Below are 20,784 nucleotides of genomic sequence, written 5' to 3'. Positions count from 1 at the left end.
TTCATAATTATTGGGGATTCATGGGTGAACAGTCGAAGAGTGTTGGTAGGCTTTGTTTGAGGTAATTTTGCATTTATAGCTGCTGTCATATCTCTTTAATGGTGATTAAATGTTAGAAATTTTGCATGTTCGTATTTGGGTATTCCAAGATCCGAATTGTGTTCTATTTTGGAACATAAGTTCAGGGAGGTATTTATGAACTTTTCATGAAATCAATTCTAGAATTATCGGAGTGGGTCTCATATTATCATTTTTTACTCTGAAATTTAGCAATATCTGATTTTGATAATTTTAGTGTTTAAACGACCTTATTGATGTTGTCTACCTATTTTTGATAGCATGACAGTATTCGGATGCCGTTCAAAAGTGGAAAGATCCGATTCTTTGATTTTGGAGCATATGCGATTGGCCTATAGGTAGGCTACAATTTCTCCCTTTTTAGATTTAGCTCGAGATTGTGAATGCCTGATGATTAGTTTGAATTTGGGTTGGGTAGCTATTGAATCATGCTTAGGCATTTAGAAATCATGTTTTAGGCCTATTTTGGAATTATCGGTACTTATGAGCATGCTATTTTCCATAATTGATTATCCTTAACTTGTGGTATACTTGGATACTTGGTTTCTTGCTTATTTAGAGCATGTTTTGCCTTTGTATAGTTTTGACTAATCCTTTCCTTAGAAATGGAAAATTCAGACCCTCTAGGCCATATTCTTGCCTCGATATTGCTGTGCCTAGCTTAGATCCATGTAGAATTGTGTAGAAGACTTGAGTCTGATAGTAAAGATGTAGCTAGGTGGTACTCTTGCTCCAATGATATTCTATCCTTATTTCCACAATTATGTGGCTTTGCAAGTTTTGATGGTGACACAAGTTCTGTAGTGTGATTCACGAATGATTTTGGGTTCAACTAAGACGGCTAGATGTGGACAATGTCCCACCGAGACATTTTAACTATAGATCATTTGGAATACTTTCAGCAGCTATATTAGCACTTTTGGCCACCATCCTAATTCAAGCTCTGGCCTCGACCACCTTGATACTTTTGAAGAGCATCCGGTTCGATTTTTGTCATCGATCACGTGAATACTTTCAAAGAGTATCCAGTTAGAGGTTCGGCCTTGGTTACTTTGACACTTCTGGCTAGTTACTTAGATATTTATAGTGAGCATCCAGTTACAGGTCCGAACACTTTATTGTCAAATTCTACTTGTTTGGATTGAGGTTCTAGTTCTGCATTTTTGGTATTAGGTTCTCAAGTTTAGCTCGGGGCAGTTATAGCTATTTTGTGCACTCGTTGGGACTATAAAGGCCCATTCAGGTTTAATTTAAACTTGAACATGAGTGTAACTTCTGGGCTTAGAGGTCCAGTCAGTTGTATTTAGCTTATAGATTACTTTAGTTAGGGTCTTTCTACACTCTGTGCATTACATTACTTTACTTTAGACTTCCTCTCCTAACCTTTATTCTATTCTATTCTTTCTTTTCATATTTCTTTACTTTTCAAGCTTAGTCGGCCTATGATGCCTATTGGGTACCAATTGTCTTGGTACTCATGGTATACTCTGCATCCATTTTTTGTGATATAGGTCCGAGCATTTGTGTACAGTGTTGATTCGAGCGTGCAACAGTCTGATCTGGAGATAGGGTTGAGCAGTTAGTGTTTTATACTATCCAGTCTCTATCTGTATATATATATTTCATTAGTCTTTTATTTTTGAGACAAGTCTTATTTATGGGGTCCACTTTTGGGACTTGTACTCTTTCATTTAGTCAACTCTGCACTTCCAATATTTGGGAGGGATCATATATATATATATAGGTTTGTTTTCGCTTATGTATCTTGTTTATCTTTGGACTACTTACTCTTGTTTGGTTTCTATCCTTAAACCCATTACTTGTTATTCTTGGTTACGGGTTGGCTTACCTACTGGTGGGTTATAGTAGGTGCCATCATGAATCAAGAAATCAGGTCGTGAAAAGTGAGTATCAGAGACCCATGTTCACCAGTCTCACTTGTACAAAGCTAACATCTAGTAGAGTCTTGCAGATCAGTGCGGAGATATTCATGACTTATCTTTGTAAGGCTATAGGATGTCGTTAGGAAGACTTCCTATTTTGTTTTTCTTTTGTACAGTGTGTGTCTTATTGGTTCCTTAAAATCTCACTTGTTCCACTCTTTAGTAGGATGGCTTGCAGGTGGTGTAGGAACGCGGGTGATGTACCCGTACCTGTAGATAAAGCCCTAACTAGGGGTAGAAGCCTACCTAGAGGTCATGTGAGGGATGCAACACTAGCCCATTACATAGAGGAGACTCCCCAAAGCCCGAAGAGGATCCCCAGGGAGCATTTGTTCCTCTACACCCGATGGGGATGGGACTAGACCAACCACCACCACATCTGCTACAGCTCCAGACTTTTATACCATTCTCACTAGATTTTAGCGATTATAGGTGATATGCGACAGGCACCAACTCCAGCACCTGCTTTAGTTTCAGCTCCGACATTGCAGGGTTGACCTACAGCAGTGGCTTTAGAGGTTCAACTACTACCAGTTCATGTGGTTTCACAATCGGGTTTAGAGAATGGGGTTATACCACCATGCAAGCAGAAGATTCTTGAGGTATTTCAGAGATTTTCACCGCCGATATTTACTAGGACGATTGGGTAGGACACCCATGAGTTCTTGAATACATGCCAAGAGCAACTTTAGTATTTAGGCCTTGTGGAGTCGAGAGGATCCAACTTCACCATTCATCAGTTCCGCTGGTCAGCCATGCATTAGTAGCACTCATACTTGCAGTCTAGTGTCACGACCCAAGCCTAGGTCCTAGACGTGATACGGAAAATGAGACACCCGGAGGTACCTCACCCAAGTGTCTTAGCATTCATTAAGCATTTCTTTGGTAATGATAGACAAATCAAGTGGAAAACAAAAGGGATGTAGGGACTACAGAGCTTCACATTTAATAAGAGTCAAAGAAAACATAACATCTTTTTCTATGTCCAACCATACCTTCTACATTAAAGATTTGGCGGGGGCTAAGACATGTCCCTAGCTCACCCTCATAATAAGTGTCAAGAAATGCTTTAATAAAAGTCTTAATGTTCTACATAATATAAGCTTAGAATAAAAAGAATGTTGTTCCCGAAACATGGGAGATCACCACAAGCAATTTTCAAACTAATCTAAGCTAGCCACATGGATGAGGTCGAGGAGCAACATCAGTTCCTACATGGTTATATCATGTAGGAAAAAGTATGCATTAGTACTTTGAATGTACTAAGTATATGAGTATGCTATGAAATGAAGAACATAAGAGAGACATGAGTAAGGATTATGCGTAAGTGAATGCATGCATTAGACATCATCATATGAAGCCTTAAAACATTCATTTTGTGGGGAAGTGACCATAATCGACATTTAAGACCATGCAAGCTATTACATAAAATCCAACATAACATCCTACATTGGCACGGGGAGACTACTTGTCGGTTAGAACTCCATTCAGTTTATATTCAATTATTTAACATTTGGTGGCTATAAAGGCCTAGCCGACAAGGGATCCTATGGTGGCACATAGTTAATGCAGCATGAGACTTTACTTAAGGACTCCTTAGGTCGAGTTTCCATCTACATGATACATTCAGGCTAAGTCAAATTCCACGGAATTGTATAATACTTAAAAAATAGTCATATATATAGCTAGAGAATTCAAACATCACATTTGGTAGAATAACTCATTAAAACCTTTTTTTATAATATCATCATGGATGCCACACCCTATTTACCATCCTACTAATGAACCTTGATTTATAAGAAAATTAGGTCTACAATCAGTGATGGTATTTCGGGTACTATGCTAATCGGACCTGCCTTTTTTTTTGAAAAAATTTCAAAAGCATTGACGACATATAGGGATGGCATACATGTCATATCATAACCTTAAACATTTTATTTGATTCAACGTGAGGATTTTCCTTTTATATTGAATCCTTTCTTTGGCTAAAATCCCTTTCATCATCATTCAACCATTTAACAAGACTCCTTTAAACATAGGTATTTGCTTCATAAACTTCCATTTGGAGTCAAAAATTTCAATTCAACTTTATTTCAACAGAAAAAGACTAGGTGGGTTTATTTCGTATAAATTTCAAACACATTTAATACATGTGAGTGATGGAAATGCATCATATGAAACATCTGAAAACAACCCATCATATATACTTTAAAACTACCTTTCAATCCTTCATATAAGAACCTTGATAAACCATCCATTTCATATTAATAAGAATCAACATAAGTCAATATAGGTAAACAAACTTCAAATATTCAAGAATCTATGCATTTGGAATCATAGTATGAAAATCCATAAAAACTCATCACTTGAAATTGAGAGTCAATATACATATATATCAATAGGAGTAAATAATTTAAAATATACCATAATCTATGCATTTGGAACTATCATGTAAAAGCCTATAGGATTTCATCATTTAAAATTTAAATACTAAGTTGAGAAAACATTTGGGCCCCATGGGTGGAAGAACCCATGGATGAAAACCCACATACCTTAGTGAGGAACTTGAAGAGGAATTGGAGAAGTCTTGATGTTAGACATTCAATTGGGAAGCTTGAATCCTTGAGTTTGAGAGAAAATATGTTTGAGATGATTTGAGAGAGAAGAGGATGAAGTTTAGGGTTTTGGGGAGTCAAAACAAAGAAAAAATGATGCCAAAGGCATCCAAGTTCGTATATATGTTATTAGGTAATTGTCCAAGATGCCCTTTATAAGAAAATTCTAGAAAGCGGGCTCAAAACTGCGCCAAAGGCCAAAATATTGTAGCTAGTTTCAAGCGCTCTACTAGCATACCGTACGAAGGGCCAAACTACTGTAGCTAGTTTCGGATGCGCTGCTAGCACGCCACACCAAGACCAAAAACTATTGCAGCGGTAGTCTTTGGTAAAATGTTCATAACTTTTGACTCTGAACTCAGAATGAGGCGAACTTGGTGGCGTTAGAAAGAGGAATCAAAGACATTTAATTTGATAAATATGGAAGATAAAATTACTTATATAATAGGATATATAGGCATTTCAAGTTGACCCTATTTTGAACTCATATGAAAACTTAGCCAATGGAAATTTTTTAGACTTGGCTTGGTGTTAGAGATCCCTTATGATCCTAAGAAACATATAATATACATAAAATACTTAGGAATTGATCCTAACTCATATGTAAAATTAGAATTCGATGAGTTCAAGCCTATACACCTTGAAAGAATGGTTTGGGTCTTGACATAGAAATTTTTAATGTATTACATCTAGGCAAGCTGGTTCACCTCTTATATCTTAGGATGAGTTCTCAAAGGCTTTGTTAGTCTATTTCATACCACAGAGCATTAGATACAAGCTTTATAAGCAGTTCTCTAGGTTTGAGTAGAGATCCATGACCATTTCAGAGTAAGAGGCGAGGTTCCATGAGCTATCTCATTTCCATCATGATATTACCCATAGAGGAGGAGAGAGTCCATTGTTCGTGTGTGGGTTATGGTATCGACTGAGGGTTGATACGAAGGATGTGGCTTCATCAGGCTGTTCATTTCTTAATATGGTCATTAGGCCCAGTCTATGGGGCATATTCATCACTAGGCCCAAGGGGGAAGTGATAAGAGGGCCCGCTACTAAGACAGTTGCAATGGGTCCTAGATTAAAAAGAGGGACTCTTATGATAGGACATGTTATAGGTTCGAGCAAGGGTAGTCCAACTGGCCTATTTAGGTGGCGTTACCTGCTTATGAGGGCATCCAACATTAGTTGGGTGGTCCTAGTACAAGCCAGAGTTTGAGAAGATTAGATACAGGTTCTTCAGGCCATGGTGGATGTGTCCTTATGGGTTAATCTTCTCAACGCTATTATAACTGTGACAACTTAGACCATTGGTGGGAGAGTTCCCTCAATGAGGGTGAGGGGCAATTTTCCAGCTCTCCCTGTATCTAGACTAGTGACAATAGTTCCCCCACCAGCTAAAGGTAGTAGTCAGGATCAGGATCATCGGGGTGTCCAATAGGGTGCTAGAGGTATAGTATGGGGTGGCAAGTCAGGATCTAGATCAGACACACTTGGTAGAGGTGCTCAGGTCCATTTCTATGCATCCCCTACAAGGGCAAAAATTGAGGCATTATATAATGTCATTATAGGTACACTTTTATTATGCCACTAGCCTGGCACAATTTTATTTGATCCAAAATCCATATTTTATTTTCTATCTATTTATTAAGCTCTCAGGTTGGATATGAAGTCAGAGTCCTTGGCAGAGCTGGTTCATATTTCGACCTCGATGGGTGAGTCCTTAGTAGTGGATCAAGTATTGTGATCTTGATTAGTGATTATCCAAGGTTATAATACTAGAGTTGATCTCATTCTGCTAGATATGTTAGATTTTGATGTGATTTTGAGCATGGACTGGTTATCCCCTTACCATACGATCTTGGATTGCTACGCCAAGACCATTACCTTAGCCATGCCTGACATTCCTCTAGTATTTTGGTAGGGTGTTTACAATCACTCATCAATGGGGATCATCTCTTTTATGCGGGCTCGATGGTTGGTTGCTTTGGGTCATATAGCTTATTTGGCCCATGTGCGAGATCTTAGTTAGGAGGGGCCTTTAGTTCACTCTGTCCTTGTTGTTAGAGATTATGTGGATGTGTTCCCTACAGACCTACCTGGACTTCCTCCAAAGCATGATATTGATTTTTCCATAGATAGATCCAAACACCCATCCTATTTCTATTCCACTTTATTGAATTGCACCTGCAGAGATTAAAGACCTCAGTGTTCAGCTTGAGGATCTCTTAAGTAAGGGGTTGTACTTCCAAGTGTGTCGCCATGGGGTGATCTTTTTTGTTTGTGAGGAAGAAAGATGGGCTATAAGGATATACATTGACTACAGGCAGTAGAAAAGTGTGACGGTTAAAGAACCATTACCCTATGCCTCTCATTGATGTCTTATTTGATCATCTTCAGGATGCTGTAATATTTTCTATGATTTACTTGAGATCATGTTAGCATCAGTTGAGGATTAGAGCAGTTGACATCTCTAAGACCATATTTAGAAGTTGTTACGGCCACTATGCATTCTTTCTAATATCTTTTGGGTTGACTAATGCCCCTACCGCCTTCATGGACTTCATAACTGGGGTGTTCAGGATATACCTTGATTCATTTGTCATTTTCTTCATTGATGACATATTAGTATACTCACGGAGTCAAAGTGAGCGTAAGAAATATGTGAGGATAATGCTCCATACTTTGAGAGATCAACAACTTTATATCAAGTTCTCAAAGTGTGAGTTTTGTCTTGAGTATGTAGAATTCTTGGGGCACATGGTGTCCAAGGAGGGTATTGTGGTTGATCCGGTGAAGATTGAAGCTATTCTTGATTGGGATAGGCCTACTTCTATTATTGAGGTTCGTAGCTTCGTCGGGTTAGCGAGTTACTACATATACTTCATTGAGGGCTTTTCTACTATTGTAGCCCTATTGACTTCGTTGACTCGCTAGGATGTACCTTTTTATGGTCGAAGGAGTGTGAGATAAGCCTTTAGGATATCAAAGAGTTTCTTACCATCACTTCTATTTTGACTCTTCCAATTAAGGGAGAGGGATTCACGGTATATTATGATGCATACGGTATTTTTTTGGTTTGTGTATTAAAGCAGTGAGTCCGTGTTATAGCTTATGTGTTGAGGCATTTGAATCTGGATGAATGCAACTACCTTACCGATAACTTAGAGTTGGTGGCAGTAGTTTCTGTGCTTAAGATCTAGAGGCATTATCTATATGGAGTTTGTTGTGATATCTACACTGTTTACTGGAGCCTTTAGTACATTATGAGCCAAATGGATCTTAACCCGAGGCAGCATCGATAGATTGAGCTCTTGAAGGAGTATGACCTCTCGATTCTCTACTATTCGAGTGAGGCAAATGTCATAGCAGATGCCTTTAGCCAGAAGGTGGTGAGTATGGGTAGTCTAGCTTTCCTTTCTATTTTGGAGTGACCTTTGGCTTTGGACATCCAATCCTTAGCTAATCGGATGATTCAACTTGATATTTTAGACTCCAGTGTATTAGCCTATATAGGAGTTTAGTCATCTTTGTTGAAAAGAGGTTGTGACAAGAAATGCTTAATTTTTCTTGGGTCCGTGATCATCAGTTCGAGGATGAGTCTTTGGTGACACTTAGAGATAGGGTTTTTGTAGGTGATGTTGGTCAGGCTATTTTAAATTCAGATAGGGTTTTGAGATACGCCGGTCGATTGTGTATTTGAGAGTTGAGGGTTTGATTCAGCTGATCCTTAGCAAGGCCTATGATTTCAGATATTCCATCCACCCGGGCATAACTAAGATATATCTTTATTTAAGGCAGCACTACTGGTGGAGTGGTATGAGGAGAGATATCTTAGATTATGTATGTCGATGTTTGTGTTGACAGAAGGTGAAGACCAAGAATATGAGGTCTAGTGGTGAGTTTCAGAGATTATACATTCCGGAGTAGAAGTGGGAGGGTATCACCATAGACTTCATTGTGGCTTTGCCTCAGACTTCTTGAGGTGTTGATAGTTATTGGGTTATCGTGGATTGATTGACCAAGTCAGCACACTTCCTTTACTGCCAAAAACTTGGCTCGTATCTACATTCGAGAGGTGGTTTGTCTTTATAGTGTGCATGTATCTATCATTTCAGATCGAGATTCACAGTTCACTTCCAGTTCTTAAGGGGATTTTCAAAATGAGCTAGGCACCTGTTTCCACCTTAGCACAGCATTTCACCCACACACTAATGGCCAGTCTGAATGTATTATTCATGTCCTTGATGATATGATGTGGGCCTGTGTTATTGATTTTAGAGGTAAGTGGGACCAGTTCTTTCTTTTGGAGGAATTTGCATACAACAACAACTACCACTCTAGTATTTGGATGGCCCTGTTCGAGGCCTTATATGGTAGGTGTCACACCTCGAGCCTATACCCTAGATGTGGACGACACTCGGAAACTATTACTGCTCCTAAGTGAACCACTTGTCGTGGCTAACTTACTCAGAGGAAGAATCAAACTCAACAAGGAGTAACATCAATTAGGCAATCTCATGCATCATCATCAAACTCTTAAAAATTGGTTAAGTACTCATTTATAATATAAGTCAAATATCATAGCTAATATTGAACATCATAGTTTTTAAATCAGACTCTGAAAGACTATAGGGAACTCCACTCTACTCAGTCTATGAATTCTCTACTAACTACTATGAAGGTACCACTTTAATGCCTCTCCAGACAGCGACAATGGAAACAAACGCAATCGTACGACTGATTGGCTAACCCCAAGGATTTCAGATGACTTGTAGGTAGCGATAAAGTTCATCACGTGTTGGTTGGTATCATCACTTTCTGCTCTGCTAAATGTTCCTTTTAGGTTCAATATTTGCAACATGATACTAGTGATAGTGAACTTTAAGCCCTGAGGTAGTGATGGGAGTACTATAGCTCCAGTAGCTCTCACCATCTGTATCAGCATCATCATCAACTAGGGAAAATTTCACAGGTTGCTAATTTCTACCCCTCTATACTTCATTGAGTTTATCTCTATTTCCAGCATCATCCCTATTTTTGATTTTCACCAAGCTCTCTCAACCTTTGTGCCTCATGCTCTTGCACATTAATTTTTTGAATTGACTTTTGTAGTTCAGGATCGTAGGAAAGTAGCATTTTACTCTTACTGCGGGGGTTTGGTATGCACTATCTGTTCCCTTCAAAAACACAAACAAGAAAGAAAAAGTAAAATTAGAAAATAGAACTACAAACTTAATTAAGAACTAAGAGAATATTTCAAAGCCATATTCCCCAACAACGACGCCATTTTTGATAACGTTCAATTATACCTATCAAAAGAAATATAGAAGATTATTAGCAGTCTATTTACCCAACTAAGAGTCAGGGTCGATCCTACAGGAAATAGGTTGAAATAATTCTATTAGCATTAACTATTCAGTTGTAATTGCTATTTCCCAAAAATAATAGTGCATAAAGTAAAAGTGGGGGGGGGGGGTTGTATTGATTTAAGAACAAGTAACAATGTAGTAAAAAGTATACAAGAGTTAGTTTGTAAACAATATAAAGACTAGGCTAGGCTTATGAACCCCATGAGTTATAACCTAATAGATAACTCGTACTTATGATATCAATCAAAGTATTGCATGCAAAATCTAACGAGTTAGGTAACATCTAATTCACCCCCAGTCCTTCTTAGACATACCTCATTCATCTCCTCCTGATCTCATAATGTAGCTTTAATAACCCTTGCCCTAGATCTTAGAGTACAATCTCCTCCCGGTCTCAAGTAACTTAGACGAAACTTTGTTCCTTCGAATTTTTGTTGTGATAATCTTTTTCTAATCACTACCTCCCTCTCAGAAAAATAATGAATACAGGAAAGTTCTCAATGTGTGAACTCACTAAGAAAGACTTTTGAATGAAGAAAATAACAATACATGCAAAAATAGATCACAAAAATCAATCCTACATTTGCCTACCTAGTTATTTCATCAAGGTTCCCACAACCTTAGTTGTGTGATTAGCCTTGCATAATTATGAGTAAAGCAACTAGAATTTGTGTATAATTCATGAAATGATACTTACAAAGATATAGAAAATCAACACAAGAATCAAATGATGTAAACAAGCAATTAAAACTTTATTTAAGTCTTCGAAGATAGCCAAGAAACACAAGATATCGTGTGCTTTCTTATGCTACTGTCCAAGGACTCTTGATCCAGGAATCAAATTTCAAAAAATAGAGTTTAAGTTGTGTAATTTAGCCTAAAATAGTAGGAAAAGCGTACCCTAAAAATATAACAAAGGTGGGCATTTATAGTGTTACACCCCATACTTTGGTACCTTAGAACGCTTCTTAAGCTTCTTAAGTTTCTGGGGAGGTTTTTATGTTTCTTATAAGTCATCATGTGAGTTGGATAATCTATAAAACTTTCTAACAACTCTAAGGAGAGGAGAATGATATACCACAATAATAGGGAAGATTGGAAATAGGGTTATAAGAATCCGGAAGGAGTTGGAGGCCAAGTAATGGGTCATAGGACTCGACTTACTCACGTACACCACCAACTTAGACGTCTTACATAACTAAGCTACTTGAGTGCATATCGAGCTTAGTAGCAAGGGATACATAGGCTCTTAAAGTGAGACGAGATTACAAACCCACGAAAGAGAAATAAGGAGACATAGCACCTACTTGAAACAAGTAGGTGATGCACCTACTTGGACTAAGTAGGTGACACACCTACTTGAGGTGGGTCCCACACTACCACATGGTGGCTTTGGATTGGATGCACGAATGAGGTGGCACCCTAGGAGGCTGCCACGTGTCACCCCTTAGGATCTTCCATGTGTCACCTCCTAAGGAAGCTTATATATGTATGTTTATGACTCTTATTCCATTTTTATCCAAAACAAAGTCAAGCGAAAGGAAAAGAAACCCTAAGAGACTAAGAGAGAGGGGCGACGACTTTTGCCAAGAAAAAGGTAAGCTCCGAGTTTTGTTCCCTGAAATAATTATCTAGGGTATAACACGATGATATGAAGGTGTTAATAATGTAATTTTATGGTTTGTATCAGCACAAAACGGATAGCAAACAGCCACAACGTTTCAGCCGTAATTAAGGAACTTTCGAGGTGAGTTTTGGCAATCTTTGGCCAATTTCGGGTAAGGTAAGGGTTTTTCTTTCAATTTGGAGTTTATGGTGTTATTATGGAGTGTATTAAACATCTTATATGTGGCTGGAAGTATAAAAATTGCACAAGAATGCTTGACGTTAGAAATAAACTAAACTAAGGTCGTTATAGTTAAATCAAAGTCGAGTAGTGTGTTGTGGTTGTTGTGCTTGCAGGTGGTTTGATTGTGTGTTGCAGGGATGGAATGTGTTAAAAAAGGGGTGTGGTATCTTCTGGTTTCAGCCACATGACCCCCCCGTTATGTATGGTTAAAGGTTTTACGAAATAGAGATTAAAAACCCTCTTTTGGTATCGTAGTTTTGAGCGGGCTGTTTGGGACTTGCTTTGGGTAATGTTGCAGTGGTATGGTTATGTATTAGCTTCAGGTTAGTGTGGGTAATATGGCTTCTAAGGTTATAATTTGGATAGGGAAAGTTATAGGGGAGATGCTGCCCGAATTCTGTTAACTTCTAACTAACTAATAGACTAGTCGAGAAAGTTGAATAAGGAATTGGTTCCTATGGGTAATTGGTGGTAGAATTACAAGATGAAAAGTCGAAGGTCACTAACCTTAGAATTAATTTCATGTTAAATAGGTTCAATAGATGACGAGGCGAATGTGTTAAGAGTAATCCGTAAGAGGTATGTAAAGCTAACATTTCCTTCTCTTGGCATATTTTAATATAAGTATGTAAAGCTAACATTTCCTTCTCTTGTCATGTTTTGACATAAGTATGTAAAGCTAACATTTCCTTCTCTTTGAATGTTTTGACATAAGTATGAAAACCTAATCTTTCTTTTGGCATGGTCTTTATGAAACAAATATATGAATTTTATATGATTCCAAGGAAGTTCCTATTCCTAGAGCCGCCTAGGATGGCCAATTTCTTGATTTCCAAAAGATATTTTATTACGCTTGAATACGAGTATATGATTCCAGAAGTTCTATTTTGATATAATCCATAGCGATTTTCAAAAGGTACTTGATATGACTCTTGTCTTGATTTTGAACAATAACTCATTTTGATTATTCCATCGAGTCTCAAATATGATTTTAATTGCATATGGTTTCTCACTAGTCCACTCGTGGATGCCTTAATGCTTCTTTCACTGAGCTCGGGCCAGGTTTGTTATTATGGAGATATTTCCTACTCTGGATGTATGTTGTGCTGTGGCGCCAGTGATGGAGTGGCGACCATATTTTGTTCACCAAGTCCCGTAGTGGAGCCAGATATGACATATATTTTTCTACATGCAGTATCTGTGTTTATGATAAACTTTATGATATTTTGGATATTTCGCTCATTTTTGCATACTCTGTTCTGGTAATAACTTTACTTATTACAGTCCGTTCTTTACATATTCAATATATTTTTTGTACTGACCCCCCTTTTTAGGGGGGTTGTGCTACATGCCCATAGGTACAGATGCTCGGTTTGTTGATCCGCTCGCTTAGGACATCCACCCTGTTGGTTGGCAATGCTCCTTTGTCTGGAGCCCTATTTTGGTACTAACTTTTCTATTGTACACTTGTACATATTAGTTAAGGGTACGACGGCGCCCTATCCTGTCATATGATTATTCTATCATTCTGTAGAGGTCTGTTGACTTATGTTATGGGTTTTGTATATGTGTTTTGGCTTGTGTTCAGTGATGGCCTTAACGGCCTTTGTGTGCCACATCTATTTATGTGCACTCTCTAGCGATCTATTTTGATTTCCTCATTTGTTTATTCTGCTAACATACTCAGTGGGGCTAAGAATACGTATGGATGCCCAAATTAGGCACCAATCACGATCTACGGAGTTGGGTCATGACATATAGAAGTTAAAAACTACTCCTAAGCGAACTAGCAAACTAAAATTTGTAGGTGTTGGTTGACCACTAGACTACACTCACCATGGCCAGTGGTGAGCACCAAGGCTAATGGTGGTACCTTATGGTGATTTCTTTAGCATTTAGTGGCTGGCCACCCCACCACGGCACCCACCATAACCAGTGGTGAGCTCCACGGCTCGTGGTGGTACCTTTTGGTGTACGCCTTAGCAAATTGTTGGCTGCCTAACCAGAAGGCTCTTTTCACAACTAGATAACCCTCTTCATAGGAAGTGGTGTGCACCACGGCCATTGAAGGGTCTGCTGGTGTGATACCATGACCAAAATGTGGTGCTTTATCCTCCAAACATCTAGTACAAGGTTCTTCATGGAATGGTGAAGTTCGTTCTTCACTTTCTCCTTTCAAGTTGTCCCTAAATCTCAACAAAATCAAGTACTTGAACTCCTCATGTGCAATTTTGCTTTTCTTGTACACTATTCTCAACATCACTATTCCACCTTAGTCCAAATGCAAGTAAATTTATGCATAAACTTGTTACACCCCACACTTTTAAACTCAGAATATCTCTTAAGTTCCTTAGACATTATCATGGGAGACAGATATGCTATGACACTATCAAACGACTCTAAGGAGGGGAGAATGTGATACCCCATAGTAGAGAAGGTTGGAAATAGAGTCATAAGAATTCGGAAGGAATTGGAGGCCAGGTGATGAGTCCTAGGACTCGATTTACCCACATAAGCTACTAACTTGGAAGTCCTACATACCAAAGATACTTGATTACGTACCAAGCTTACGTAGCGCGGATTACATAGGCTCTTAAAATAAGATGAGATTACGAAACCACGAGGAGGAGGAGAAGATGACACGTGACAGCCAATGAAGGCATGACACATGGCAGCATCTCAATAAAATAGGTAACCCACCTACTTGGGGTCAAGTAGGTGACCCACCTGCTTGGGGGAGGTGGGCCCCACTGCCACATGGCAGCCCCATCTTGCTTACATGGATACGGTGGCCTAATAAGGGCTGGGCACATGTCTTCCTTAGGGGATGACACATGTCACCTCTTGGGACCACATATATGTATGTATATGTAACATATACTTCAGTTCCTATACTTAAATCTACAGCAAAACAAAGAAAGCAAACCCTAAGTCTAGAGAGAAACTAGCGACGGCTTGGAGGAAAAAAATAGGTAAGTTCCAATTTCATTTTGTGAATTAATTATTTAGGGTATCCTATGATAATATAGCGATGTTGTAAAACGTAAAAATCCATTTTGGGGCAGCAAGGATGAACTACAAATAGTCCGCTACTTTCAGCATGTTAAAAAGGTTTCCGAGGTGCAATTTTGGCCAATTTTGGGTAAGGTAAAGCTTCCCCTTTAAATGTGGACTTTATGGAGATGTTATGAATTTTATTATACACCTTGTATACTGATGGAAGTGTAATAAAGTCATGGAAATGCTCAACGTTTGAAATAAACTAAATTGGAATCGTTATAGTTAAATTGTAGTCGAAATGAGGCATTGTGCGTGTGGGGGATGCTGATGGTCATGTGGTGGTGTGTTTCAGGGCCTAAAAGTGTTATAAAGGAGGTAGAGGAGCTTCTGGTTTCATCCACATGACCCCCCCTCTTCGTATGGTTAAAGGTTTTCCAAAATGGAAACTAGAAACCTTATTTTGGTATCGTAGTTTCGAGCGAGATGTTTGGAGTTTATGTTGTATATTGTTGATGAGAATTGCTTAAAAATATTTTGTAGGTTGTTGTTGTTGGTTGTCTATAGGTATTAGGAGTGAAATTGGGAATTCGGATAGGGCACATTATAGGGGAGGTGCTGCCCGATTTTTGTTAACGCCTTAGCTAATTAAGGAACTAATCGAGAAGGCGAATGAGGGGTTGAGTTCTATGAATACTCATGTGTAGCCTAAGGTGATGGAAAGCCAAGGGTTGTTAATTCTCGTGTTTCTTTTATGTTACTTAGGTTCAAAGACCGATGAGACGAACGGGATAAGAAGTAACCTGAAACAGGTATGTGAAGCTTTCTCTTGGCATATTTTTGACATAAGTATGTAAAGCCTATCCTTCCTTTCTTTTGGGAATGTCTTAGATTTAAGTGACCAATGATATGTGTATGAAGCTTGGGGTAACTCTATTCATGAGCTCTGAACATGATTCATGATTCATATTTCGTATTCACTTCTGAATGTTAAGACTCTTAAAATAGTTAAGCCCCTATTTCTCGAGTTTTCTCTGTGACTGTATAGTGATTGATTAGACAGAGCCCTTCTTTTACCTAAAGACTCTGAGATAATTAATGCTTAGACTTCTATAAGATATTTCACACTGGTATGTGTCTAAGATTTCCAAAACTCTTTTTTACTTGGTCCTTAGTGACAGTTAGAGGGTATACGTCAGATACTTCCTACCCTGATCTCCAAGTGATGGTTCGCTTGGGGAATTCATTGAGTCTCAGATAACAATTTAAACTATGTTTTATTTCTCACTACTCTACTCATGTATACTGTAACACTTTTTCTCCGAGTCCCGGCTGATTATCGGATTCGTGCACAATTCCACTGTATTGTCCATCGCACCCTCACTAAAAGGCCGAGTACATATGTATATATGTGATGATGTGATGATGTGTTGTAATAAGGAGGTGATGGTTCTACAGATATGATTCACTGGATCCTTGATGGGGCCGGCTATATTGAAAATTTGAGCATGCATGTTTTTATAAATCATAGAGTACAGGTACAGATTCCTTATATGATATTTTATTCCCTGCTTCTCTATTTTAGATATTCCTCCATGTTATGTTTTACATACTCAGTACATATGTCGTACTGACCCCCTTTTCTTAAGGGGCGGCATTTCATGCCCACAGGTAGAGGTACAGGTTTTGGGAGTCCATTAGCTTAGGATTCCGCTCAGCTCAGCTAGAAGAGGCTCCATTGTATCGGAGCCTAGTTTTTAGCACTGGCCATTGATGTATTGTATTATTTTGTTATTCAGGGGTACGACAGGGGCTATGTCCCGCCATATATTGTCATTATTATTATTAGAGATCTGTAGACATATATATGTGGGTTGTATATGTCAATTTGGTTCAGCTGTGTCTACATGATGTATAATATATGTTATTATGTTATGGCAGCCTTGTCGGCTTGCGTGTCCTTTCATGCTATGATGTAAATGAAAGAGGCTACAGATATATGAAAATGTTATCGCCCAATAGGGATCTAATGCATGGTGTTGTGTTGTTTATAGTTCGGTTTAACTATATTTGATTTATATGTATTGAATGTTTATAATTCGATGTGACCACAGCTGATAGATATGTATACGGGGGGTCTAGGTTATACCCCAGTCGTGGCCTATGGGGGTTGGGTCATAACACATCAGAGCAGGTCGTCCTTGGATTGTCTGCACACCGTGTCTAGTAGAGTCTTGTGTATCGATGTGTTGCATGCCACATCTATAAATAGGAGGCTACAAGACATTTATGATGTTACTTTCCTTCCACATCTGAGATCGTGCTATAGACCCGAGTCATTGGAAAATTTCTTATACTAACCTTGGCTTTTAGTAGAAGGACGACATCAACAGAAGAAAGTAATTGACAACATGGGAATTTACAAAGCACGCAGGTAAGTAAAGGTACAGGAGATATCTGTTGGGTAAGGTATTAATGTATGATTGAAATGTAAAGGCGAAACTGGAAAGGAAAGTAGACAAGGAAGGGCAACAAATGCAGTTCAATGTTGTACATACGAGGTAAGTCTATTATTTTCATATTATTATTGATATTGAAAGCCCTATGTGGCTGTGATATAAGATGATATTGGAAGCCCTGTGTGGTCGTGATATGATATGAATATATATATGTGTTGGCCCCGTGAGTCATTGTTGGTATTTTCTGCGTACAGGTTTGGGATAAGAAGTATAGAGGAAACTCTGCCAAAATTTTCCCAGAACAAGAAAAGGGAATGAAACATAGATTCTTAAGATGTCTTGGAAATTGATACCAAGTACCCCTATTATGTTTAACTAAAGCTGTAAGAGGTACCCTTCATGTCGTCGATAGAGGGTACCATTTTTACTTGGAGAATGTTATTTTGGAGAAGTAAAAGCCTATTCGAGCACTAGAGTTCAGACCGCGGTATCTCCAGCTGTATTTGTGACGTAGGAAAAACAGGGGGCTTAGGTTAAGAGATAAGATGTCCTGTGATTGAGTTTCACTCTTTTTGAAAAAGTACCAAGCCCCAAATTCTAGTTGTAAAATAGATAATAATTTATAGTTCTTCACCAACTAATTGGGGAAAGAACTTCTAACAGAAGCACCTCAAAGAGATGTCAGGAACTGAATATGAGTACGAACTAAAAGGGGAATATGTAAGTATGAACTGAATGGTGTGACCACTAGTAAGGCGCACTTGGTATACGTTGACTAAGTTAAAACACTGTGTTGGGTACACAGTAAGGTCAAGGGTTAGTACCCCAGTTTTCCCTTGATTTGCTGGACAGATTAAGGCACTATTAGATGTTATAAGATATGTCGCGAGCCGGTGTGTTAACTTCGAAGATAGATGGGATGACTATCCATCACCTATCGAGTTGCCTACCATAATGGCTACCACTCCGGTATCCCAATGACCCCATACAAGACTGGTGGGGTAGGACGTGTAAGTCCCCTATTAGTTGAATTGAGGTTGGAAAGATTAACCCAGTTGACCCAAACATGATTAATCAAGCTATTGACTAGTAGACTAGATTAGACAGAAGTGACATGCAGATAATTGACATCGATGTGCAGAGTTCAAACTGACGATTAGGTATTCGTAACAGGATCACCCAGGAAGGGAGTAAAAAGAATTGGGCCAGAAAAGAAACTTAACCCAAAATACATTGGATCTTATTGAGTTGCTGATAAGATGGACAAAGTTGCCCTTTAGTTTGACCTACCGCCTGATTTCAAAATTATATGCCCGGTACGTCTATACGGGTACTTCACAATGTACTAGTGATCCACCCAGAGTGTGTCCCATAGATGATATCCACGAAATAGAATCCTATGAGGAACAACCTATAACCATCTTAGAACGCCAAATTAGAAGGTTGTGAACTAGGATGTGACTCCTATCAAGGTATTGTAGCAAAACAAAAACTAGAAAAAAGGTGCCCTAAGAAGTCAAAAAGGAGATAGAAAGAAGATATCTGGACTTGTTCCCTATGTACAAAGGTAGTCTAAAGCCCTAAATAGATTGAGAGAAGACGATTATATAGGACCCCCGAGATCCTTGTGAAACCCTATGAGGTAAGTTAACATTCGGGGATGAATGTTCTAAAGGGGGGAAGGATGGTATACCTCACACTTTTAAACTCGGAATGTCTCTTAAGTTCCTTAGCCATTATCATATGAGCCAGATATGCTACGACACTATCAAATGACTCTAAGGAGGGGAGAATATGATACCCCATAGTAGAGAGGGTTGGAAATAGAGTCATAAGAATCCAGAAGGAATTGGAGGCCAGGTGATGAGTCGTAGGACTCGATTTACCCACGTAAGCTACTAACTTGGAAGTCCTACATACCAAAGATACTTGAGTATGTACCAAACTTATGTATCAGGGTCTAAAATTATTATAAAGGACGTGAGGGAGCTATTGGAATCAGCCACATGACCCCCCTCTTCGTATGGTTAAAGGTTTTGCAAAATAGAAACTAGAAACCTTATTTTGGTATCATAGTTTCGAGTGAGTTGTTTGGAGTTTATGTTGTATATTGTTGATGTGAATTGCTTAAACATATGTTGCAGGTAGTTGTTATTGGTTGTCTGTAGATATTAGGAGTGAAATTGGGAATTCGGATAGGACACATTATAGGGGAGGTGTTGCTCAATTTTTATTAATGCCTTAGCTAATTAAGGAACTAATTGAGAAGGCGAGTGATGGGTTGAGTTCTATGAATAATCATGTGTAGCCTAAGGTGATAGAAAGACAAGGGTTGTTAATACTCTTGTTGTTTTTATGTTACTTATGTTGAAAGAACGATGAGACGAACGACATAAGAAGTAACCCAAAACAGGTATGTGAAGCTTTCTCTTGGCATGTTTTTTACATAAGTATGTAAAGCCTATCCTTCCTTTCTCTCACATAGTCTTATATGTCAATTAAAGGTCCTATCCCATACAAAGTTTTATGATATGGTAAAGTTTATTCATGATATTTATGATGCATTGACCGCATGATTATGATATGATTTTAAATAATTTTCAAGTTTTACTTATGTTTTCAAAATATTGATCATGCATCCCATGTTCATATTTCTCATGTCTTATTATTATTGCTCATGTGTGATTATCACATACTTAGTGCATTCCATGTACGAATGCATATTTTTTGTCTACATTATATCATAATGTAGGATCAGACGATCATCGCGCACCTCCTATTCGTAGCTAGAGTTGAGCTTACTTACTTCTATCATTGGTGAGTCCTTGTGATTCCAGGATAAGACATTATATTTCTATTGGTTCTTACGACTTTTCATCTTTTATATTGGGTGATCTAGGAGCTTGTTTTATGCCCCCGTCTAGGCTAGTAGAGGAATGTTAGATATTCATCGATTCTATGTTGCCTTACATTTCAAGATTGATGTTTATTCTCTTTTATAGAGATATTCATGTTGAGACTTTATTCCTACTTCAATGTTTTAGCCTTATTGCTTTATCTACCTTATGTATGCTCATGAAAGATGTGCTAAGAGTCTTGGTTGGGGTTCCTCAAGATTTTAATCATTGTGTCACTTTGGGCATATCTTAGATTTAAGTGACTAATGATATGTGTATGAAGCTTGGGGTAACTCTATTCATGAGCTCTGAACATGATTCATGATTCATAATTCGTATACACTTCTGAATGTTAAGACTCTTAAAATAGTTAAGCCCCTATTCCTAGAGTCTTCTCTGTGACTGTATAGTGATTGATTAGATAGAGCCCTTTTTTTCCTAAAGACTCTGAGATAATTAATGCTCAGACTTCTATAAGATATTTCACACTGGTATGTGTCTAAGATTTCTAAAACTCCTTTTTACTTAGTCCTTAGTGACAGTTAGAGGGTATACATCAGATACTTCCTACCTTGATCTC

This window comes from Solanum dulcamara, chromosome 8 (genome assembly GCF_947179165.1).
Source record: "Solanum dulcamara chromosome 8, daSolDulc1.2, whole genome shotgun sequence".
NCBI lineage: Eukaryota > Viridiplantae > Streptophyta > Magnoliopsida > Solanales > Solanaceae > Solanum > Solanum dulcamara.
The sequence above is the reverse complement of the archived record's forward strand: the minus strand, read 5'-3'. Positions refer to the sequence as shown.